Source organism: Anopheles gambiae, chromosome 3 (assembly GCF_943734735.2).
Source record: "Anopheles gambiae chromosome 3, idAnoGambNW_F1_1, whole genome shotgun sequence".
In the NCBI taxonomy this organism is placed as follows: domain Eukaryota; kingdom Metazoa; phylum Arthropoda; class Insecta; order Diptera; family Culicidae; genus Anopheles; species Anopheles gambiae.
The window spans coordinates 69,487,299-69,512,736 of record NC_064602.1 but is presented as its reverse complement, the minus strand read 5'-3'; the positions used below and the strand labels follow the sequence as shown (position 1 = coordinate 69,512,736).

The following is a 25,438-nucleotide window of genomic DNA, read 5'->3' as shown; positions in this document are numbered from 1 at the left end:
TTTGGGTCCCCGCAGTCAAGCAGGGGCAAAAGAAACAGCACCACAGCGTACCGTCATTTGCCAGGCAGCATCGTACTGGCACCGGGCCAAAACCCGTGTCTAAGCGCCAGACGCGGGCCAGAATCCCTACGGAATAGCGAAACACGGCGTGGTGTGAGTTCGGAGCTCCGTCAGCAACGAGGTCCTGGCCAATAAACACCAGCTAGAAATCGACGTGAAAAAAGGCTGCCGAGGAGTGTAGGAGATACAGGTACAAAGGGTGAAGAAATAGACGACGACTTCTTCTTGACCGAACACTGACATTTCCGGTACATGCGCACTGGTTTCGGGGGAGCGGGCACGAGAGTGCAGTCGCTTCGGGTTTCGCTCCTTCCAAACGGGTCGACCAAACGAGTCCCCGGTAAGTGAACTCTCTCGCTCTCTCTCTCTATGTCGACTTAGGGGAAGGCGCGTGCGAGCTTTGCGGCGGCAGATGATAAACAGCAGGGCAGATTTGCAAAAATTCCAGCCGCACCGAGCGGTCCTACAGCAACACCAACACTAGTGTCCGTTACATAATGTCTCAGTAGCCGGCTTCTAAGAGCTTCGGTTGCCGTGGCGCTCTCGCACTCTCCGTGGAGAGCGTAAAGCATCATAGTCGCCGGGCCGGAGGCTGTCAATAATAACAACCCGATGCAAATGCAAGAAATCCCGGGGAAAAACAACATTCGAGGCTGTTCGGGGGTTTGCTCTCGCGTGGTGAGTTTTGCAGGCAAATTCACCACCTAACAGGGACGGAGTTAGAGCATACACAAGCCCGGAACGGAACGAGCCTGAAGCTGTGCCGCATTCGGCACACGGTGTATGATAATATTCAAAACATTGCAAAACACACCGCGACCGTACTGCCGGACGCGAGAGAGTATTTCCGCACTGCAAGAGAGCGTAAGCTTTGCTAACCCTGCCGTTGGTAACGCTTCGTAACGCTACCGTTGCATCGGTACGCACAGCTGTCACATCATACAGGTCATCTCGGTAGCCGAGACGAAACCGCAGTAGTCTGATTGCAGATTCGGTGCGAATTGGACGTTCGAGTTCGCGGGCTACACGGTGCTAACGGGTGCGATCGCGCGGTCACTTGCGAGTAACGTTCGACGTTAAAATTCAAAACCGTTTGTTTTTTATTTAGTTCCTTACTGTACTCTGTGTCAGTGTGTGTATGTGCAAAGTGTGATAGAAAAACAGGCAAGAAATGATTCACACGGTGGAGTGCTTGCGCCCGCAGGCAAGCAAAAATGCGCCAACGGTTACTATGACCGTGGAAGGATAAAGGGAAAGAGTTGAGTGCAAACGAAACTCACTCCCCTAGGGGAAGGATGAAACAGGAGCCAAAAAAAACTACCCAAACAAATAAACAAATCTTCTACGTAGGTTAACCGAAGGAAAAAAACATACCCCTTACTCAGTATTATTTGTGTGAGCTTAACGCAAAAAAAAACCCAAACACATTTGTAACCAAGCTCTAAATAAATCTCCAGAGATATTGGGTTGACCTGCCAACCGCTCTACCTAGTAACAAGTTCGAGCGGCGAACTTTTGGCGAACATTTTGTCTGAACCGGTGTGACTGAAATTGATTTTTCTTGTTCTCAGTGTGTTGTGAGCAAAAAAAAAAAAGGCCAGCAAAGGTACACCGGACAGCGTTCGAAGTGGCGTCTGCTGGTGGAACCAACCACCAGCCACCACAGTTTAGTTAATTCCCTGCGGCCAACTGCTGGTGACGATTCGGTGACGGGCAGATGTAGCAAAACGCGCGCTGCTCCCGGTGGCACGAGCATTTATTTGTGATTGTGGTTGCATTGAGTGAAAGTTTCATCGTTTTTCATCCCGCAACGCTGTGTCGGCACGAACAACAATCCGGGCACACACACACCGTTTCTATAGCGCCCGGTAATTGTGCTGTATGGGAAAGTTTGCTAACCCAGCTTCCCACAGTTAGTCAGTTTGAGGTGTTTTTGTGTGAGCGTGTGTGTGTGTGTTAGGTCGAAGTAAGAAGCTGGCGACGCTAAAGACAGACGAAGGAGCATGCTGCTTCCGCACACGCACGGTGAAACAAATCTTAATCTCGAACTTAATCTGGCGCCACCACTGCATGGTACACGCTGAACAACTTCCCCAGCGCCCAGAGCCATCTTCTGAAGAAGGTTGACGAGAACAGAGGGCTGAGAAAGAGAGAATAAAACGAAACTCAGCCACAACACAGCATCCAAACGGTTAAATCGTTTTAACGTTTACGCCGGCGCTTGCTTTGATGCCGTTGTGAATGTGGCGAAATTAGATTAGCTCCACCCCCCTCCCTTTCTGTGTGTGGTACTCCTCCAGCATCGGTTACTACCCGCTCCGATCGTTCAGCGGAATGTAAGCGCTCGACAAGCCATCATCGGAGCGTACTCGAAACGCGCCTGAAAGTAGGCAAAAGCTATCAGAAGCAAGTTTGCTCCTTTCAAGCCGACGCGCGCCTTCAGTGCGAATGTGTTTACGCATTTGCCGCATCTCGCAACCACACTACTAGAGCCGGCACCCACTTTCCGATAAATTTGCACCTTAACGTAGCAGGAGCTAGCAAGGCAGGGAAAAAAGCGTTCCACACAGCAAATGCGAGTGAGATCGGATTTTTGAAAACCGACATCGAGAGCTTTTGAGTGTATCGTGTGCGAAATCGAGGAAGAGTGGCAGAGAGGCGTCGAGGGATTGCTGTGTGTTATTCAGTGTTCTGTAGTGTACCCCGTGTGTGTGTATCTGTGTATTTCTATGTGTATGTTCTTGTGTGTGTGTATGTGTGTGCTTGAAGCGTAAGAGTAACGTGATTGTCAGTGGCCCGTTGTGCGGTTGATTCAATTTTGCTCGCGATGAAAAGGCAAATATTATTTTCTCCACCCCGCACACGTGCAGTGAAAGTGAAATTATCGCATGGTGTATGTTGGTTAGCCTAAACAAAAGCAGTAGTAGCAACATCAGCAGCAGCACACGTTGGTTAGATTTCGGAGCGCGCTAGAAGCGCTAGAAAAATAGAAGCAGCAAAACTTTCATTCCGAGGCCGGTACACGAGCCGGTACACTGTCAGGGCAGGTAGACAGCAAGCTTTTAACGTTGACGTACAGCAGCTACGACAGTAAAAAAAATAGAATACAAATACACTAAGAACACCGTTCGTGCGTTACATCCAGTAGCACCGGCAGGGGGCGTACGTGAAGTTTTCCTTTTCCAGTTGTCATCCTCCGGATGAAAGTTTAAATCCACGGTTCCTGTGCTGCCACAGGCACGAACATCCTGCTTCAAAGGTGAAAGAGGCCCGCGGAGGTGTGCATGAGGTGGGGGAAAATAAAACACCAAAGTGCTGAAGTGGCAGCGTGCTGGAAGTAATAACAAAACCATACACGCACACGGTGGGCCTCTGCTGGCGCGATTTCAGCCGTACCAACAGCAACCAACCATCGACAAGGCGCATCCGGTGTGTGTGTTTGAGGTGTTTAAGATTCAGGTAAGTGAAGTTTTCATTTGTTATTTACTTATCTGCTCCTCTGTCCCTGTGGATTGTGCAGAAAGAGACGTGTGTGACGTGATGTTCGTGACGTTCGCGGTGTACGCGGCATGCATTACACGCGGATTTGTCGCGCTGCTTTCTTTTCATTTCCCCGTTTTTGCTGCCGCTCTCGATGCTCTCAATGCTTTTTCAAGCCAAAACCGAAAGGATTCTGTGCCGTGACAGGGGCAACGCGACCGTTAGTAGAGCCTGCGAAAGCGCTGGTACAACCTTACTGGCTGGTTGTTTCTGTTTGCACAAGGGCCACAAAGTCAACCTTGACATCTATCCGCGCGCTTGATGTTTTTCCGACGGCACCGAGGGAAAATACGCTCAGGTGTCAGGTGGTGCTGGTGGTGTGGACACATACAAAAAAAGAAGAAAAAAAACCGTGGCGGGTGTTTTACATGTTCACCGCGCGTTGGTTGGAATCGGATGATTTTACAGCAGCGTCTCTCCCAAGAGCCTGCCAACCGAGCGGTATTGACGTACCGGGACGAAACGACGTTACCAGAATCGGTAAAAACCCCTTTTCTGGGTTCCCGCTGGTGCTGGTGTGAAACGTGCTTCTGGGAAAAAAGGCGAAGTAGATGGAAACGAGCTCTTCTTCAGCAAAATAAACAAAGCAATAAAACAGGGGGAAGAGGAAGAGCGTAAAGACACGGATGATGAAACGTGCTCCAAATCGACCATCGCGGTGCCTTTTTATCTTGGTTTCAACCGTGCTCAAGGTGTATATTACCCATGGCTGGGAGCTGCTTTTGACTACATGAGTTGGAGTTTTTTTTGTTACATCCAAGCGGTTTCTCGATAAAGCCCCGGCTGGTTTCGTTTCGGCTATCGATTAATCATTTCACCAGTTCCAAATTTTGCTGAAAGCAACTCTAAAACACCGATATTGGAAGTTCGGAAGTTTGGCTGAAACCCCACGCGCCGGCAACCACGAGGGACATTTCGAAATGGTTTGAATGGGGCAAAAATTGCCGTGCCGTGCAGAAAAGTTTGCAACTTCTTTCTTTCTTCCCTCGAATGTCTTTTTTTTTCTTCTGGTCAATAGTCGGTTCCGTTTGCGGAATGAAATATTCAGCCAAGTTGTTCGGGGTTTCGTTTGCTCGAACGTGGCCAAAAAAAGTAGTGTATTTTTATTGGATTCCGAGCTTCTTCGGGAAAAGAAATGTTGCTTGAAATAGCTGAGCTGATCGGTTTCGGGCAAGCGACTAAAGCAAGAGGTTTTGCGATGAATAATTTGTTTGGGATTTTTCAGACATCATTATCAGCTGTTTGCAAAGTTTGTCCGTTTTTTTTTGCGTGCGCGATTTTGCATGATTATAGAAACGCCATTGATTAAATAAATGTTGAACATGCAAAAATAAGAGCTTTTATTGTAATGAGATGCCTTCCTGTACTTTTTTATAAAGAGGCACATTTGATAAGTTCATTCAGGCTTCAGGTGTCTTTGATGACCCTTTTTAGTATATTTGAAAGGTAAACTAGCGGTACTGTTTATTTTATTTGTTGTTTTTTATTTCTATACAGATGATAGTTTAACTGGTTGCAGGTAAAACTCAATATGTCTTAATTGCATCGGAATTTTAATGCTTTTGTTAATCTTGCTTGTTAAGATTACACATACAATAACAAAGTGTGTGTTTTATTTATCGAACATCAATATTAATATTTTGATCGATGATAACATTGAAAGTAGAGTTACAGGCGTCCCCCGAGTTACGATCCCCTTGCGTTATGACGATTCCCAGATACGCTGATTTTGATTTTGACAGTTTTTTTTTCAATTTCTTGCTGATAACTGTTTCACACACATTTGCCACGATTCTCCAACTATCCCATCTTGAAAATCTATATCGTATAAAGTGCTTTTGGAGTAAAAATAATACATTATCAAAAATTATTTTAAATAAAATACACGATATCATAGATTTCGACTCGTCAAAATCGGTTATAAACTTTATATTCACAGACATTCGACATACGTCTATTTCGACTTACGCCTAGTTTTGGGACATTCTTGCGGTTCCAAACACAGTCGTATATCGGGGGTATCACCTGTATATAAAGTGTATTATAAATGGGCCCCTTTCTCTTTTAAGAGTGTAGGCTGAAATTTCAGCCTGTCAGCTGTCTGCATTGTATAGCAGTTTTCGAGCAGCTATCAAAGCGTGTATAACATACAGATGGGCATATCCCAAGGTGTATGTATTTAGAAGGATGTTTTTTATCGCTTCTGCTGGGCATCATAATGGGAGGCATCCTTGTCAATCCTTGCATACAAATTTCTAATGTGTATGTAGACCAGGTGCTTTTTTATAATGATATTTATATTAGGTGACCCTAATTTTTAACAGGACGAGTGAAATCTTTTGCTCGAACAGACTTTCTGGTAACCTGATGGATACACAAAACACTCTTAAAATCTTCATTCTATTTACAACAAAATTTTCAACCACGTAAAATACTGCTAATTGTAAACTAAATCAAATCCGAACGCGTTAACATCCATTTTTGTTTCGATACAACCATACAACGTTCTTCATAAAATAGATCAAAATACCAACATTTGAGAAAATTGTTCTTAAATGCACTCCTCGACTTCTCTCCTCCTTTTTTATTTGGCACAACAACCGCTGCCGGTCAAGGCCTGCCTGTACCCACTAGTGAAGTGTGTTTGGCTTTCAGTGACTTATTGTTATCGTAGGAGGATAGTTAGTCCTACATATGTTTATGTTTATGTTTATGTTTATTTGTCTATCGATGGACAATAATGCCCTCTCGAACCATTTTAGCAATGTTTTACAATGAGTGTTTTACAATAGATTACAATAACATAAAACATAAAAATGTGCACTATGGAACCAAATTTAACACAGAAACACGATCATTAAACTCAGTTGGCGAAATCCTCGGCTCAAAAGCGTCGCTGACGGCGTTAAAAGCACGACACATGAGTAGGAACGGGTCATAGGAGCCAAATTGCGTTCTACGGTCGTCGAGGGCCAACATTGCCCGAGTCCGGAGCGGCCTGGCCGGAACGTACAAGTTGATGGCAGCCAGTAGTGACGGAGAGTCAATATGGGGGCACGGTCTATTCGGGGCTTGAACCCATGACGGGCATGTTGTTAAGTCGTTCGAGTTGACAACTGTACCACCAGAGTGGCCCAAACTACATTCTCCTAGACTCCTAGATTACATTTTTTTTATATTATTGTGTCAAATTTATAAAACCAATTATTGATTATTGCAACAAATGCATAGTTTCTCGTTACTTATCTGTGATTTACGAGAGATTTGTAAACTTTCGCAACTATCTTGGGTCAAACTGTCGCTCCTTTTTGCTATGTTTTATTGCGTAATTTTACTATGCCATTTTTCAACGGATCCAAGATGTGAGCCAACCTTCTTAGATTATGTATAAAACTCTGTGCCAAGTGCTATGATTTCAACTCTACCTGTGAGAAAGGACATTGGAAGAGATCCCAAGGTTTCCATTTTTTGGCAAAGGTAACATCTTATGCCCTTGATGTTTTTTAATTGATCTTCTCGATACATTCCACAGCGTTTCTGTGGGGCTCCAAAAGACAAAATCATCCTTCTGACCTTCTTGAAAAAATCCAACAGGCAAAATCAATATGAAAAAGATTTTTACTCTGTTGTCTAATTAAGAAATCTTTCCGTCCCAGTTCTGTCCTGGTTGATAATGTCACGATTCAGCAAACACCAGCAGGAAAACATTATGTTCTCCGTTGGGGGAACTTTTCTCATCAATTGAATAGCGTTCGAGGTGTTGCTGGGAAGAACCAAACCCTTTGCACCCTTAACATGCCCGCTACCGCGGCATCGTAGCACAGATGTTTGTTTGTTGTACAAAAAATCATCACACACACACACAGAGTGAATTACGTTCCTGCCCGGTTCATTACACCATCCCAGGAGCGAGAACTCCCGGAAGCTTCACACGCTTGATTACCTGTCAAAGGCCAGCGGAGGGGGGGGGGGGGGTCAAGACGAAGGGCAAATTGGCAGAGGACACACGAACATGTGACAGCGGCAGAAAAGTTGGTTCCCGTTTGTCCCTCCATTAGGCTAACCGTGGTCTGATTTGTGCTGGTGTTGCTGCTGCTACTGCTGCTGCTGCCATGTCACCTGATTGCCACCGCGCCAAAGTTTCTCGTATCGATCCGTGAGCTTTTATCGCTTATTGGCTTCCAACGGGATAGCTCTGGGTGGAGAAATTTTTGCACTTTTGCATCTTGCTTGACGCTGCTGCTGCGTGTGCCAGCTGGCAGGTGACTGCTTCACGCTTTTGTGACGTCTTTTCCACGGGGACCGCGGGGAGGACCAATCGATCGTTCTGCGGCAGTGCGCGACCGCTGCCATACCGTTCGCACCGGACTGCCGTGGGAAGCCGTTTTGCTGCACAAATACCGCCCCGACATAGTCGGAAGTGTTGGAATGCTTTCCATTTTACCACGCGGTCAAATCTGAGCCTTCCGGGTGGCCCAGTGGGTGTGCTAGTAGGGTTAGTGGATTGCTAGGGATAGAAAGGTGGGGTGGAGAAGGAAAAAATAAAATTCATTCTTTACATATTTTGCGGCACCGAAGGCGGAAAAAAGATGTCTTGCCACGGGTGGCATCGAAGACGGCGGAGACAAACATTCCCCGATGCTCGTAAAGAGAGATTGCACGTTTGGCATTCTTGTGCAAAGTTATTGGGTTTGGTATGTGTGACATTGTGTGGGACAAACATTGAAAGCTAGAAATTTTCTGCAGAATAAAATACTTCATATTGAATCTAAACTGTGACGTTTGGATGATTTTTTTTTTTGCTAAATAATTGGTGAATATAAGTAGAAATGAATGTACTTCGAATGTTTAAACACTTACCGCAAGGTCAGACGACGTGAAATATACAGCGAAATGAACTATTTGACAGGTGAAATATCTGTCAGATAACGCATCACAGCAACCAGCTGATGTGCAATGTAAACAAATAAGGTGTACAAAATCGCAACTAAATCCATTAAATAACTTCAATATTAAGTATTTCGTTCATTTTTAGTCATCAGTTCATCAATTCTTTCCATTTGTGAATGCTTAAGAAGATACTCTTTTTAAGTGATTTTCGAAAGCGGATGTTGTATCACCCCCAACCCTTTAGCTGTCAAATATTTCGCTTGTCAAATAGTTCATTGCGCTGTATATTTCACCTCGTCTGGCCTTGCGGTTACAAGAAGTGGTTAGTATTGATTAAAGCATACCTTCAGGCGCTCATATTGATTGAATAAGGACCAACCATTAGATTGTTCTAAAATTACTTATTGCGATGAGCATTGCTCACTATTAAAACATGCAAGATGTAATTATTCAAATTAATTACTATAAAAAAATAGTGCTTAAATTAATAAACAATTATTTATATACAAAAAAAAAATTAAGATACTGTCACAAAGGACGAGATGCAGCGTTTCCCGTTACGAACATAATTGTGCACATTTTCCATTCCGGTTTTCCCCTGTAACCACGAAATCCATACTGCTAAACAATGCGAAGAATCATCGGGCCATCCATCCCCATTTCACTTTGTACAGGACGGCCCCTGTTTGTATGCAATTGGTTACGGGCATAGATCTTCGGCATACACATAGCACGGAAAGTGTGTCAGCGGGATGCAAATTTACTTCCCGACAAACCTCCTTTGGAAAGCAGCCGTGGCCACGGGAACTCGCCGAGACATACAAACACACAGCCCCAGTTACTAAATTATTCGTCCAGGTCCAACCCGTCGTACTGCTTGCGGCCTGGGTCGTCTGTGGTGCATTGCAAACGCATTGCAATTGCATTTTCAATTCAGGTAATAGAAAAAGCAGAAACGCAGGAAATGAAGCGAGAACAGCAACGATGGAAGAGGACGACGACCAAGAGTGGAGGGAAAAAAAACAAAACAACCTGCTAGCGTAGGAAACCCTCCATTGAAAAGTCGATGGAAGGCGGGAGGATCCGCAACGACAGCACGGTCAGGGGGAAAACAGAAATGAAAAGCGAGCGTCCGGAAACGAAGTTGTATTGACCACTTTTTCATGCCACGCTGTCGGAGAAAAACACACTAACTTCTAGCCAGGCCAGAGGGCGCTGCTTTCGCGTGTGCTCAGGTGGTGTTCTTCCCCATTGCGCGCTGCACATTGCGCTTCGCCATTGCGGGTTGCCGCGCTTGGCCGATGGAAAATGGAATTGAATTTCAAGGTTGAAAGCGGAAGTGACGCACGAGGTTTTTGTGCAACAGTGTTGGACAGAAGAAGTAGTAGTGTAGTGTAGTGTGCCCTGTCAGATGTTGGGGACTTTGTTGTTTCGGGAAATATATGGTGGTTGCGTTAGGACGTTTGTGCAAAAAAAAAAAAAACAAAAGCACAGCATCTCGTTTGTGCAAGCGTGATAAGGTGTGTTTTTCCGTTCCTTTCGTTACCGTTCTCTGCCTCCTCCCAAAACGACGGTGCATGTGAAGCGAATGAAGAAAGATGTCAAGGATAAACTGGAGTCTGTCACCAAAGCTACGAGCAGCAGTTTAGTTTCGGTGCGAAGGGTTTTTTGTTGCAGTTGATGTTGTTGCGTACAACTTGTTTCGCTTTTTGTTTCGGTTGAGCGCACGAACATAAGAAAACGTGCTCTAATTGGAGGTGTGGAACAAGCCGAAGGTGGAGCGCAAAATTTTAATTAAGTCGCGTTGGATTTTTCATTTAGCACAGCAATGGCAGTGCTTCATCATCTCCAGAGCTTTATGATTGTTTAATTTTACCTTGTGCCATTGAATGCGGATTTTTTTTTCGGTAGCTCTCGTCTTTCATTTCTTCGTTGATGGCATGTTACCATGGAAAAAAGCTGCTAGACAAGTGGTAGGAGAAGGAAAAAAAACAAATTAACACGATCAATAGCAAACCAACGCAACTAACTTTGAAGGAGATTGAAAAGGTGAGCAAAAAAGTCTTCCCACAATAGAGCTTTCGTGTTGGAAGGACTTTAACAAGAGACACCCTTTTTTTTGGGGAGGGACTGTCAGCAAACATTGGCCACCGTCTTTCTAGCTTTGGGTTCATCTTTAATTTCCAGAGCCTTGGAAACAAAGCGCATTTCGTGGACCTGGCACAACACAAGCAGACTATTGCAGATTGCTGCCTTCGCGTCTTGACGGAGGATGATGAGTAAATTTTTCAAAACTGAAAAGCCTTAAAGAGGAAGCAAGCTGGTAAAAGGGTGACTGGTATGAGACACGGTGATGGCATTATCGACCGCCCCAGTACAATGATGGTTGGCGCGCGTGTAATTAAGATAAAATATTCATGAAGTACTGGGCGCATCCATCGGTCGCGGGTGACATTTTATTATTGCTTTGTTCCTGCAACGGGAGCTTCTCAACAAAAGTGGGTTCGGGGTTAAAAATTGAACCTTTCAAATTTGATGTTAAGCATCAAAACTTTTTAGAAAAAAAATGTGTTTTTTTTTTAAGTTCAGACATTTTCATCAGTCAAATTGAAAAAAAAACGGTAATTTTTATTTAAATTCAACAAAATGGCGAGGGATTCTGGAGAATCGAAATCGATTCTATTCCAAACCGAAACAAACATGTTTTTCAACGCCAACAACATGCATGTGTTTTGCTACATTTCACATAACATAAAACATAATGCGTTTTCTAATGTACGCTCAATGTGCGCACGTGACCTATTCAGTGCTGAACGAAGCATTATTAGGCTGTTCCGGTTCACACCGTCCAGACCTTCCTTTTCCAGGAAAATGTGATAGCTTTCTGACCCATTTGTTTGTGTGTGTTTGTGCAAGGTAGTGTCTATAATTGATAAAATGCGAATTTCCGTAAACATGTATCTCTCCCTAGTGCTTTGCGTTCCGGTTCATCCTTCGCACACCACCGTGCCGTAAATCGAGCTCGAGAGCTCATCTCATCAAACACGTAACACTAAAATAATAATACACCTCTCGGGCTGCTTGCAAAAAAAAAGAAGCTATATAGCTCTTGATCAGGAAATAGTGTTTAAAATCGATTCTCGGTCATATGCGTCCTCTCTGCATCTCTCTTTCTCTGTGACTCTTCTATGTCTCCCAAAACCCCCTGATGTGCCTGGCGAACACGAATTCCTTCTTGGCGTCCCCATCCCGAACGATCTCATAAATATAAATGAACAATTTAGAGAGAGCGAGCGCGCGCTTGCCCAACATTTCCCAACGGAGACAAACGGGGAGGTGGGTTGAAAAGTCTCCTCCCGGGAGCATCGAAACCCCCGCTCCACCTCGGCTCGGCTGCAAAGGTTGTGTGATGCGCTTTGGTAAACTTACTCCCCCCCCCCCCCACCAACAACCAGGGGGAGCCGGTGGAAATCTATAGCGATAGCAATGGAATCGTCGATGGTGGCTTTAAATTACCATCATCAGCTATTTAATGCTTTTCACCCACACACACACACACACACACACACACCCACGGGCACACGCTTGTTCGTCCATGTCTAATGCTTCCTTTCCCGGGGTACCTTTGTCGCATTGCCACGACCACGCTACGCGGCCTGCACAAACAACATATGGTGCTTCAGAGAGGCAAAAGTCGTTCACTTCTTTACCTTCCAACCATCCCTAGCTGTTGGCTTGTTTTCCATTTTTTTCTTTGCTTCCCACCCAGCCCTGTGCGCCAGTTTTAACACGAACTCTGGGATGCTCCGCCTGTCTGCCCGTCACGCACATATCCAGCCACACACACACACACACGAACACGGCGTGTAGCACTTCCCGGCTAAACGGTTCCGTTGTTCGGGTCCATAACCATGTCCGAAAAGGTTTTCGGTGATATGGGCGCAGCGAAATGTCGTGGAATCGTTTAAGGATTTTTTAAATTATGTAGGCCCCTAACTTGTGTGTGTATGTATGTGTGCCTCTCTCCTTTTCAAAATGGGCTTCCCGTGGTGTGCACCGGCCCCATGACCGCGCTCCGGCAAATCCCTCCCGTACTGTGGAACATTTTATTTCCTGCCTTTTCTGCTACAGAGTTTGGAGGGTTTTTTCTCCTCTCTTCTTTACCTTTTGCCCCAAGTCCCATGCTTTTTTCCATGCTGTCGTCCCTTTTTGCTGTGTGCTAGGTTATGGTACATTTCGTGTCCCCCGGTTGGTGCTCGGTCTGTTCGGCAAAGATACGGCTTTCGAAACTTGCCGCAGTTGACTGGAACGATTTCATATATGGGTTGTGCAAAAGTTTTCCCGTTTTTTCCCCCGGTGCACAATCCCACGGTCAAATGTGGACCCAGGGCCCGCACGCTATCATTCCGCAGGTGTCACTTTTCCGAAGGGCACGCGGGCAAAGAAAGGGAAATATTAACGCTACTACCTAATAGTGTTTGTTTTTCGTTAATCTGGAAGGAAGTAACGCTCGATGATACCAATGTGTGTGTGTATGTGGCTATTTTTTGCTCTTGCTCTTTCGATACAGACATTTTGAAAGCGTTCCAGTAAGCCAACGGTGGCTCGAGTCATCTTTTATGTTTCGAGTTCGTTAGGTAGTGCTCGAACTTCTTTCTTCAACGAGCGACACAGCGACAAGCGACCGTTGCTTTTTATGCCATCATTCAGATTAAGCGGAACATTACGAGCACTGGCGGCACTGGTGGCACTATCCCTTTCATATAGGGACAACCGGTTTGCTCAACGTTTACTGATCGAACGGGTAGGGCTCACCCATTGGCGGCACCGGTTTCGGTCTGGTTGGTTTTGTTCTTGCCATGGAATTATGTTGACCGACACAGGAACCGGGGGAGGGGGGGGGGGAGGCTTAGTTGGAACGATGCCACCGCGCCTCGTACTCGTACCGGGTACTGTCGCGCTTTTATTTGCTCAGTTCATTTGAGTGTAAACGAATTAGGCTAGTGTCGTCTGCTGGCTGCTTTGAAGTTGGATGAGCGTCGTCGTTCGTTAGTGCTGGCTGTGAGCGGGATAGCACGATAGTCAGTCGATGTGTCACGGTGGTGAAATTAAATCTACAAACTGTGAACTGCTGCCGAAACGAGTGTAATGAGATTTTAGTTGTGTTGGCCACCGTTTCTTGAACGGTCGTCGAACGGCAGTTGATTGCTAATCTGGTTGTGATGAATTGAAGAGCTTAAGGCGGTGCCCGAACGTTTGGTGCACGAGTCAGATTGAGTGAAATATTTACCTGCCGGCATTAATTGTCGTTTTCATTTAACAGTGATTTACAATCCATACACCAGTTGGATTATACATGAATTAAGGATTTTAAAAAATGGTTGATTTACAATGTTCAATCTTCCAGCAAGCCCCAGAAAGGGAGTGGAAGAAAAATGCTCCACCAAATCATATGCCAACCAATTCCCGCGATAATTCACCTTTTCAAACCACCATCGGACCATAAAACTTTTCCACTTACCTTAACGGTGATAATCATGCGTCATTACGACATTTATAAATCTTGAAGCAAGAGCGAAAAAAACAACGTTTCCTTTCCAAAATTTAGCGTCGCACTTTCAGAATTGTCTGCCACTGTGTGCGAGGCAGTGCGATAATGACTTTCGCCGTAACGACTCGTTGCGCACGATTAAGACACTAGACTGTTACCCCACTTCCTGCCGCAATGGGGGGAGAGAGGGAGGCGTTGCAGCATAGTTTTCTGGCGAATGGTAAAAGTTTTTCAAAAACAGCGCTTGTTCGCTGCTCAGAAAATGCTAAAGGTGGGATTTAGGAGGGTTTTGAACGCGTAAGATTAATGCGCAGTTTGGTTTTACGGAGTAAAGATTAACTGGCACAAAGGTGTTCGCGCCTTGATAGTTGCAATTAGCTATGCACAATTTACGGATTTTGGTCCTTCGAACCGGATCTTAGCTAATATGTGCTGGAATAGCAAAATATGGGATTTTTCGAAGGTAATTTGTGCTGAGGGGTAAAAAACTGATAGTTCGGCATTAGAAAATATCTCAAGACATTACAGTATGGTTCAAACTTTTGATATATTGTTTCAACATTTTGCTTTTGTGCACGTTAGTTTGTAAGCCATGAAGGGCTTACACATTTCGCGAAAAAACGCTTGGAATCATTACAAGGTTACCAGGCTGCAATTATCTATATAATAATTCTCGGTTTTTGGTCCTTCGAGCCGGATTTTACTTAAGTATCTTATGTAAATACAGCTAATATGTGCTGGAATAGCTACATATGGATTTTTTAAGCCAATTTGTGCTGGGAAGTAAAAGGCTGATAGTTCATCACTACAAAGTTTCGAAGGTATTGTGTTATTGTTCAAACCTCTAACATATTGTTCAACATTTTTCATTTGAAGCGCATAGTTCGTATGTCATATGGAGGGTATTATATTTCGCGAAAAAAAAAACTTGTGAGTTGTAACCATCCCATCGATATACCTTTCCAACTGGTACCGCCACAGCACATATCTTCCAACGGCACCAGCGGCAGGTACAGCGGACAACACACCGAGCAACATGCATCTTACATTTGCATAATGAACTTCCATGAGAACATGATGTTTCATCAGCTTGCACACTCACCGGGTATTATAATACCCCCTGTGTGTGTTGCCTTTGATATTCAAGCACATTAGCATAATGTTCGTTGTACTCTCGGGTGAACTAATGACAGGCGTCAGACGGTTTCGGTTGCCTTTCCGAGCTGCACTACTACATCGTCGAGATGTCAGCTGCACCAGGTTAAGCGTGCAGGAGGGACAGCTTTTTTTGTGTTGCTGTGCACCACTTTTCCATTAGCAACAGTAGCGAGCAATGAAGTGGAGTGTAGAAAAACCAACACAAAAAAGCTCAGGAAAACGACCCAACTCCTCCAGCAGTAGTTGTTGAGTTTAATTGAATACAAATGAAAAATCTGTACCCTAAAACGAGGAAAAAAAGCAAACTGTGCGGCACAAACCGGGTGCCATCCTTTTGTCGTCGGTTGCAGAGCAAATCCGAACAGAGAGCAGTAAAATACCACAGTCTCGAGTCGAAATGAGCAATCCGCTTTGGAATTTTTCATTTCCGGGCGAGGTTTTTGTGTGTGTTGTTTTGTTCTTCTTTTGCCTTCTACTGAACTCCGTCCCTCTTGCATGGGTTGATGAACAAGGTGGGTGGTGCGCAGCTCCTTTCTTACGCCAGAGTCTCCCACTCCACAGCCAATGCAGCTAGAAGTGGGTTTGGCTACTGCGAGTGTTTTGTGAAAAATTGAGAACCAGAAAGACAAACTATTTCAATTTCACTACCCCCTCCCTAAACAAACCACCACCTTTGTGGGGTATGATGGGAGGGCCCAAACGCAACAGACGCAAAGGCCCTGTTCGACAATATCCAATATCAATAAAAACCGACGTCGGGGACGGGGGGGGGGGGGGGGGGGGGGGGGGGGGTGGGGTTGGTTGCTGATGCAGTTTTAGTAGCCGAGATGGCACATCGAGCACACGAAGAACGATCGTTTCTTTCCGAGCGGCGAGAGCCCGGTTGTGGTTCGATACACCTGCCTTACAAATAAACAAAGCCACACAATCAAACGGAGAAAAATAAACATCGTCGTATTCTTCTGATCCTTCCATCCCTTGGCCGACAGTACAGCCTTGTGTTGTTTGAGTAGGAGGGCGAACGAAGAACATTCTTCAAAATTGAGCACCAAACGCGCTTACGTTATCGAATGCTGCTACTTCTACAGGTACAGCGATACCCGGACCGATGCACCGTAATTCATTTCTGCCTAAAACATCTCCCTACATGGCCCGCTTGTAGCAATCCAATAAGCAATTGAAGCAGTTGTCATGGTGGAGGCATTTTTATTAAAAAATCCTGTAGCTACAATTTATTTTGCAAAGGCAGCACAATATCCGGGAATGGCAAGCCGATTGAAGTTGGGGCATTGGGTTGAGTTATATTTATTTTAAATAGTTGCATTCATGCATCGGTCACATTGCAACGAGCCCAGCACATATCAGGTTAGTTGCGGATGCTTCACTCGGCAGACTGTACCGAGTGGAACGAATCGATTGATTGACCGAAGCATTCGCAAACATCACAAAACCACTAGCGCACCGGTACTCGTTTATTTACGAGTGCATCTAAGAAAATCCCGTGCTGGACAAGGCATCAAAGCTTCTGCCGAAAGCGATGGCTGTTTGTTTCGTTTGTGAATCGATACCATCGAAAAGGGATGTGTTATGGATGGGCAACCATTCGTCTGACGCCTGTCGATCACTCTATTGCTCTCTCTTTCTCTCTCCCTCTTTCTCTCTCTCTCTCTATCTCTCTCTGTGTCTCTCTGCTTTGACTTACGGTACGGAATTTGCCTACATAAATATTATCCTCTTTGCCGGGTGCGAGCTGGTTCGGTATCAGGAGCGTGAGCAGAGTTCGATCGCAAATACCACGGTGTGCAACTATCCATGTCAACAGACAACAACGGTTGCAGGCGTGTCAATATCGTCTGACCGGAGAATCTTGCTGTGGGCATGTTGGATGTCGGTACGGTTGCTAAAGGATTTAATGCTACAGTAAAGAATGCAGCTATGATACGTGGTAATGTACAGGGAGGAGCGATGTGGTGGGGAGGAGGGGAAAGCGTGGTAAGAAGAAAAATACTGTTCTGCCATTGTTGTTTGATTTTATCGTGCTTTTATCATGCAGCTCGGTTGATACTAGTGCTATAAATCTGTGATGCTATGGTAAGGGCTTATCCATTAATTACGCTTCACTCATTGGCACGAGAAAGCGCCTTCTAGCAATAAGATTTAACACTAGAACCGCCGGACTTTTCAACCTTACTAAAACCGCCATATGGGACAATTTTGTCCCATTCGTTATGTGTACATATTTAGACATGTTTATTATTTCCTAAGGGTTTCATGTGTTAAAATAATTAATAAACTCCATAATTAGGTATAATAAATCTTTATAAAACGACGAACCAGTGCTACTAATAAAATTGTGCTAGAGTGTACGGTAGAATGCTTTTATGGACTAGCCGATTGAATATAGTGAAAACATAAGCACGTAGTAAGCAAGAGTAAAAGCACGTATGTAGTTAAATACTTTCGCGCACTTTTATTGTTCAATTCGTATTGACATGCCTTGTCACAAAATGCGTACACGCCAGTGCTGCCAGACTTGCAGAAGCACACCCCTCACTCGTTGACAGCAGGGATGCCAGCCATCACAATTAAATTTGCTTATGGGACAGAAATGTCCCATATGGCGGTTCTAGGATAAAAATGATTTTTTTAAAGAACCATATGGAATACAATTATTTTTATTAGCGCATTCGAAAGATCGTTCAAAATAAATAAAAGTCAGAAAATTTCAATGGTTTGTCACGACGGCAAGCGGAATAACACCCCTTTTTCGAGTGCGATGGGACAAAAAAGTCCCATCGGCGGTTCTAGTGTTAAGCGTTACAAAGGGCCGGAGGTGGGTGTGGTAAACATAAAAAAATTAAATTTGTTAACACAGAATTTGCTCACATAACTATATAGTTGTGTTAAAAGATTATTATTTTAGTTTATATTAATTTTATTTGTTGACAATTAAGTTTTTTTGTATAGTTCATGTGTCAAATCGGTACCATTTTCTCAAACAATTTTAGAATCACTAAAAAGTCATACATAACGAAGTGTTCTGCACGTTTAAAAAAAATAATTAAGTGCATAAAAGTACTAAATTATGATAAAAAAACAATTATTTTCAAACATTATTTTGACGGAGAACCGTTATGTTTAAATTACATGGAAAATCGAGTAACACGATGCTGGAGGCATTATTTCCGTAGCTCAGGGAAAGACTGTACGGGTAGTCCTCGAGCTACCTTCTATACGCGGATTCGAAGATACACGGTTTTCTATATCTGACAGTTCTTTGAGCAAATTGTACTGAATTGACACATCAATTGTACAATGCAAATAATTGCCCTTTTGGTCGAATGTGAAAAACTATTTCAAAAGGCTTAAAACTGTTATATTCAGTCCGAATCCACAGCTAAAACCACCCCCTCTTTGCAACATTGTACAAAAATTTGTGATATTTTAGCTGTAAATTGTGAGATTTGGCTTGCGCTTATTTATTTATTATTTATTATTTTTTGCGTTATTTATGGATAATTAATAAGAACTTAATTAAATTCATATGAACTTGTTTGAAAGGAGATGCGGTCAGTAACTAGAGCAACTGTTACAGCTGTATTGTAAAATTAATTGTTTAGCTTACAAGACTAGCCAAGACTAGAAAAAGCTCACAGTTATTTCAACTCAGCATAATCAGGTGACATTATAAAGAAATATTTAAAAAGTTCACAAGATATGGTTCCTCGAGCACATTTAATCATTTAATCAAAACATACTGCTACAGTGTTTTTTGTTCCATGTAAAATAGATCTTTTTTGTCTCTCGAGATCATTGTCGAAATAGTAAAAGCAACTCACCTGTACGATCAAACTTTGATTTTTAGGAAAAGTTTCTCACCACTACTTAACATGCTTTATTCTGTTTTGTTCCACTCAGTTACACTGTCACCGTGGTTGCAAGCAAACGAAAAAACTTTCCTAATCAAGCATAAATGTTATTTAGAAAGTTTGTTTCTCTTGTTTCGTTTTCAAGCGCACCTCATTTACACTCTATGCTCCATGGTGCTCGACATGCAGGTGACTGTAACATGTCCTTTGTTGTATTTGTTTGTTGTTGAAAGTTGTATGGGATACACACAAGCTGATGAAGTAAAAAATGTACTCTAGAAGCGTTCTCTTTTGTTAAAAAGATTAATATTGACTAAATGGAAAAGAAAATGCGGTGTGAAAACTATTGAATTGAGTGCTGGTGATCGTAATGAGAAAAAGTTTTTCATAGTCAAATTTTGAGATTGAGCCTTCAATTCATTCGTTCTGATTTTGTTTTCCTTGTGAATTGCCACAGTTTAATCTCTATTTTCCACTAACAATCGTCATTGTTATTCCTAATGAGTAAACAAATCTTACGTTCCAGATTGCTTCCTGCCAAAGGTTACACATTCTTTCGCCTTTTTTCCTTTTATCCCCGAAGAACGTGCCGAGACTGTTTGTAGCAAACGCTCCAGCGGAAGCAAGACACTTCAGCATCGTAGTGGAAAAACCACTCACTCAACTGCTTCGGTCGTTCAGTGCATCTCAGCCTAAGGATGACCTTTTTCTTTTTAATTATGTGCTTCATGCTTCCACGCTCGCACTGGCTCACGAGTGGAATGGGGCAAAAAGCGCCACGTACGACCTCTAGTATGCACTAAGAAATTCACATCAATTTCAGGCTCAAATGCTCTTGAACTACTGGATTTATTTTTCACACGACCCACGACCCGAGAAAGAGTAAACGGCAGGGCGGCCTCCTAGTTTGAGTTAAAAATGATCGTAGGCTACAATGTGGCAAGAAAGGTTTGCCATACCTTTTGCTGGTTGATTTTGCATACGCAAGTAATAGTCTGTCAGGCAGCGTAAGCTTTTTCTTCTTGTTCAACTAATTTTGTGGAACAAGTGGGAGGAAAAAAACGAGTTCAATAACTCGTTCCAACCGCGAAGAGGCAGATCATACCCGACCACTTATCTGCATTCGGCCGTTATCCAAATCGAACCATGTCGAACCGTCTGGCATGCTGGGGCCAAAAAAAAAGGATTTACTGGTCGGATTAATTTTGATAAACTTGAAAGATTGAAAGCCTCTATAGCTTGCTTTTCTATGGCGTGTTGTTTCCACTTTCTCAACCCTCACCTTCCACGAGGGTTTCGCCTACAGCAATGCTAATGAAATGGAAAATACCACCTCCCCGGCGATGGTCGTCGAGTCCGTGCTGGACGAGTGCTTCCGTATCTGGGCTCCGGCAAGCACAGGGCTAGGGTGAAAGCGATTTTCATTAAGCAAATCGATGAGCAGCAATTCACTTTTGAATTTTTATCCAGCCCTTCCCTTTCCCTCGACCTATTCTACGCTACCGGAAAGCTTCTGTTCGACGCTAAACTTTCTTACTGGTGCTTCGCGCTCCAAGCTGCCGGACGAGGCGAATGGATTTATTATCTTTCTTTTTTTTTTTAATATAAATAAGCAGTTTATTAGTTCCAATATTCATTCGTTCCCAACTGCTTGCGCCTCCCAGTGGGAATTACCCGTTAGGGATTTACCCACCAGGTTTAACCGTCCATACAGACCTTCCTTTCTTTATTATTGATAAAATTAATTTAACTCGCAAACAAATTAAACGATACTGTGTCGTATTCCTTCGATTTTTTTTTTTCCCGTGAGACCTTACTGTCCTTCCGTAACTCTTCTAACCACCCTACCTACTGCGGATTGTTTAACGCCCCGATGTTGCCTCCATGCTGATAGCAGCTTCCTCATCTGCTGTTAGTGTAGATATCCTTTCTTGCATTTCGTCCGATGGTAATGGCGAAAAAGGGATCGTGACTGCCTGACTATCCCTCGCCCTCCGCTGCCGTTGTCGTCGGGCTCTCTCCATTTCTCGTTGTCGCTGGCGACGACGCTCCAGCTCCTCTGCAGAAGGCACTGCTCTACCATTCTGTTGTCTGCCGGGGGGCATATGTGCTCTGGCCTGCCGCTGCGCTTGTCTCCGACGTCTGGGAGAGAGATTTGGTGATGACGGTGATGACGGCGGCGCCATTCCGGTGGTTGCTGAAAAGGGTGCAACCTCAGCTGCTACTCGTGGTGCTGCCGCAGCTGCCGATGATGTTGCTGCTTCTGCTACTGCTACGGCTGCTGCTACTGGTGTAGGGTCTACTGTTGCTGTTGCCTCCAATAGCAAAGGCACTGCTGCCGGAATTGATGATGTCGCATCGCTGGCTGCTGGACCGTACAACTGCCTGAACGCCGACGCCAATTCCACGTCCCCAAGCTGCTCCACGCGTTCCTGCGCTCTCCGGGCCCTTGCTTGACGGTTACGGGCCGCTCGTCGGGCTGCAGCCGGGTCGTCCTGTATCTGTTCAGCGTTGACTGTCGCCTCTGCGGATGTGGAATTAGCAAGCGTATTCAGCGCCGCCTCATCTTCTCTCCAGCGCACTTGCAGCACCGTGGTGATGCGGCATGCTACTTCCTGAATGCGGATCCAAGAGTCTGAACTTTTCAGCAACATTTGTCCGAGGTTCTCCTCTGTTATAGAACCGTCCACTCCCATCTCCAGTAGGTCGCGCCGAACCTCTGCAAACCTCGGACAGTGGAACAACACGTGAACCACTGACTCAACCGAGCCTGTACATTCCGGGCATTCTGGGGATGGAGCGAAGCCGCATACATGCAGAAACTCTCGGAAAAATCCGTGTCCCGAGAGTATCTGGGCAAGATGAAAGTCCACCTCACCCCGCTTCTGTGCCATCCATGAATGCACCTCGGGGATCAATCTGTGTGCCCAACGTGCGTAACGGCTGGCTCCTGGATTCGATGCGTTCGCATCCCACTCCCGTTGCCATACCTCCAGCGTCACCGCGCGTTCCTCACGTCGGATGACAGCACGGCTTGCTTCCGGGTCGGCGAAGTACCGTTGGTGGCATCTCGCGTCTTCCTTTATCAAAAGGTGATGAGGGATGAGCCTTGCCATGAGTACAGCTACGCTGTAGCTCATGGATCTGAATCCGCATACGACTCGCTGCGCCAGAGGTCGCTGGACGCTTGCCAGCATCCGCCGGCACCACTGGCGATCCGTGGCCTCGGCCCAGATGGGTGCACCGTAGCGAATAATCGCTTCAGACACCCCGGCAAGCAATCTTCGCTTAGCTACCCGGGGCCCGCTGTGGTTCCTCATTACGTTGGTCACGACCTTCACAACGCGGTTGGCCTTTTCCACTGCCATCGTCACGTGTGGTCGCCAAAGAAGGTGGTCATGAATCATGACCCCCAGATAGCGGATCGCCTGCTTGGAGCGGATCTCAATTCCACCAACCCTTATCGGGATCTCTGGATGCCCTCGACGGAGGCTGGAAATCATGACGCATTCCGTCTTTTCTGGTGCTAATTGCAGGTGATGTTGTCGCATCCATGCGTGCACTCTTTCTACTGCCTCCTCTGCAATTGCTGCCGCGTGTTCTGGCGTGGTTCCTGCCGCCAAAATTGCCAAATCGTCTGCGAACCCCACTGCCTGTGCACCTTCAGGAAGCTCCAACCGTAACACGCCGTCGTATCCGACGTTCCAAAGCGTAGGACCCAATATAGATCCCTGTGGACAGCCGGCCGAGACCCGACGCGTTACGGGACCATCTGTTGTATCGTACGTCAGTTCCCTGTCAGTGAAATAATCCTGCAGAATGTTACGCAATTGCAGGGGAACTCCTTTATCCCTGAGGGCCTCAGCAATACATTGCCAGCTGGCGGTGTTAAACGCGTTGCGCACGTCGAGCGCGACAACCATGAGGCAGCGCCGATCACGGTTGTTTGTGCGCCCGAATGACATGGCTCGTCTGCCCGCATTTACCACCTGTTGGATTGCCAGCAATGTCGATCTCCCACGCCGAAAACCGTATTGGTATTCAGACAGTTGTGGATTATCTGAATCTTCCAGGTGCTCATTCAAGCGATCCAGCAACAATCTTTCGAACGTTTTGCCCGCGTTGTCCAGCAGGCATATCGGGCGAAAGGACGATGGATCCCCCGGTGGCTTGCCCGGCTTGGGCAGGAGTACCAGCCGCTGCTTTTTCCATTGTTCTGGGAAGCATGACCTGTCTAGGCACTCCTGATACACTTGTCGAAAGGGTCTTGGATAGTTCTTAATGGCAGACGCCAATGCAGCGTTCGGCACGCCGTCAAGACCAGGGGCTTTCCTAGGTTGCATACCGCTGGCGATAATCTGCAGCTCCAAATCAGTCACCTCACGAAGCGGCGCCCTGTTGCCAACTTCATGTTCGTCCTCAGTTGGCCACTCTGCTGGAGGATGATCCGGAAACAACGTCGATACAACGCTCTCCAATACCACCGGATCCCGTTCTTGCGCTGTCCGAGAGGGCTGTAGGCGATACAGGACCTTACGGATGCACTGTCCCGTCTCATCATCATGCAACGCTTGAAGCATTCGGTCAAAGAACTGTTTCTTGCTCGCCTTAATCGCAGTCTTCAACGCATGACGAGCCTGTCGATTCAATGCTGAAATATCGGGATCGGTGGGTGAAGCTAATCGCCGCTGTTCTGCGATACGGCACTCGTTCACCAACTCTTCAATGGCCGGAGTCCACCAATACGCTGGCCGACCGGTGTGGTCTTGTGATGGGAACACGCGCGACATTGTCTCATCGCAGGCTCTTGTCAGTGACTCAATCAGACTCTTCGCATGCGTAGCCCGATCCTCAAACCGGGTTGACTGCAGTGCTGACTCGAAGAGTGTAGGGTCGAACTGACGTGTGTTCCATCGCGTCCCGGCCAACCGCACTGCTGTGCGTTGTCTTCTCGCTGTCCCTGATTGCTGTTCCCTCGGTGGCTGTTCTCCAACTGTGTAGCGGATGTAAACATGGTCAGAATAGGAGTATCGTGACAGGATCCGCCAGCAGGTTGCAGGGTTTGCTGCTAGGTCTGGACGGCAGATGGACGGACTGGCAAAAGCTACGTCTATCCTACTGGGCCGTGCTGATCCACAGCCCCGGAATGTGTGGGATGTCCCGATATTCAATACCTCAAGTCCCAGATCATTAACCAGCTGTAAAAGCGCAATGCCTTTCGGCTTAGTGCGTTCACTCCCCCACGCTGTGTGCCAGGCGTTGAAGTCACCTGCCAACAGCACTCTCGGATGGCCACGGATAAGTATGTCTATCCTTTCCATAATTTCCTCAAACTGCCGGACACTGACATTTGGTTTCACATAACAACATACAATTGTTATCCCGTTCACATCCGCTACGACGATACCAGGAACTGTAACGCTGCGAATACGTTGTATTGGATAGCGCACCCCACTCGTCACGATGGCCACCGACCTGTCCCTGTCAACTACCCAGTTTCCGTTGTTCTGAGGGACTGCATATAACTCTGACAAAAGCAATACGTCCGCCTTCTCTACACGCATGGTATTTAGCGCAAGGTCCTGCGCAATCCTGCACTTATTAATGTTTATCTGCAAGATATCCATTAACAGGGGATTGATGTAACAGCGCAGGAGGCGGCGGCAATTCGATGCGGGCCGCCACATAACAGGCACTTAACGTCATTGGTGCAGTTCACCGCCTTGTGATCGGCTGCACCGCAGCGAATACACAGACTAGATCGGTCCGTCCCCTGACATTCTCGGACCATGTGGCCGCGTTCAAGGCATCGAAAGCATCGACGCGACTCGGCAGATGGCTTCGGTGCTTCGCGCACCTTGCAGCTAGAAAAACCAATTATAAGCCGCTTGTCGATGAGATAGTTGGCGTCACTACGAGGCAACTTCACACGCGCACGTAGTGAGCCGTCACGCTGCTCCCAGACATTGATTGAGGCCAGTATCGCCTCTTTTTCCAAGGCAATTTGAAGCGCCTTGCGGATATCTGCCTCCGTAGCCAGCATGTCAATGTTTGGTATGATTACTTCCCCCATATCTGCTACGACACGTGCAATGCCGCTTTCGCCGACGGCCTCTTTTATTTTGCCCAGGAGGGCTCCAGCATCGGCACCATGTTTCAGCAGGAGGCGTAGGTGATCCCTTGAGGAGCGATTTCCCCGACGAATCAGGTTATTCTCCTCCACCAGATTCGGATTCAGCCGAACCTTCTGGTACAGGGTAAAGTACGTCACTCCAGCTGCCGGCGCCACGAAGATTTTATCCGGTTGTTTACGGGCTGGACGATGCTGCTCCTTGTTGAGCTGCTCGCGTCTCTGCTGCTGCAGATTCTT

The 25,438-nt window shown here is 45.8% G+C and overlaps 1 protein-coding gene across 2 annotated transcripts in view; it reads left to right on the top strand.

The window, feature by feature from the left end:
• The first annotated feature begins 1,025 nt into the window (after positions 1-1,025).
• The window catches only part of LOC1275861 (uncharacterized), a 312,032-nt gene continuing 287,619 nt past the window's right edge, over positions 1,026-25,438 (top strand). For both annotated transcript variants that reach the window (XR_009766089.1, XM_061657778.1), the window contains exon 1: positions 1,026-3,519. The gene's annotated coding sequence lies outside the window, so the exon portion shown is untranslated. The remainder of the gene's footprint in view (positions 3,520-25,438) is intronic.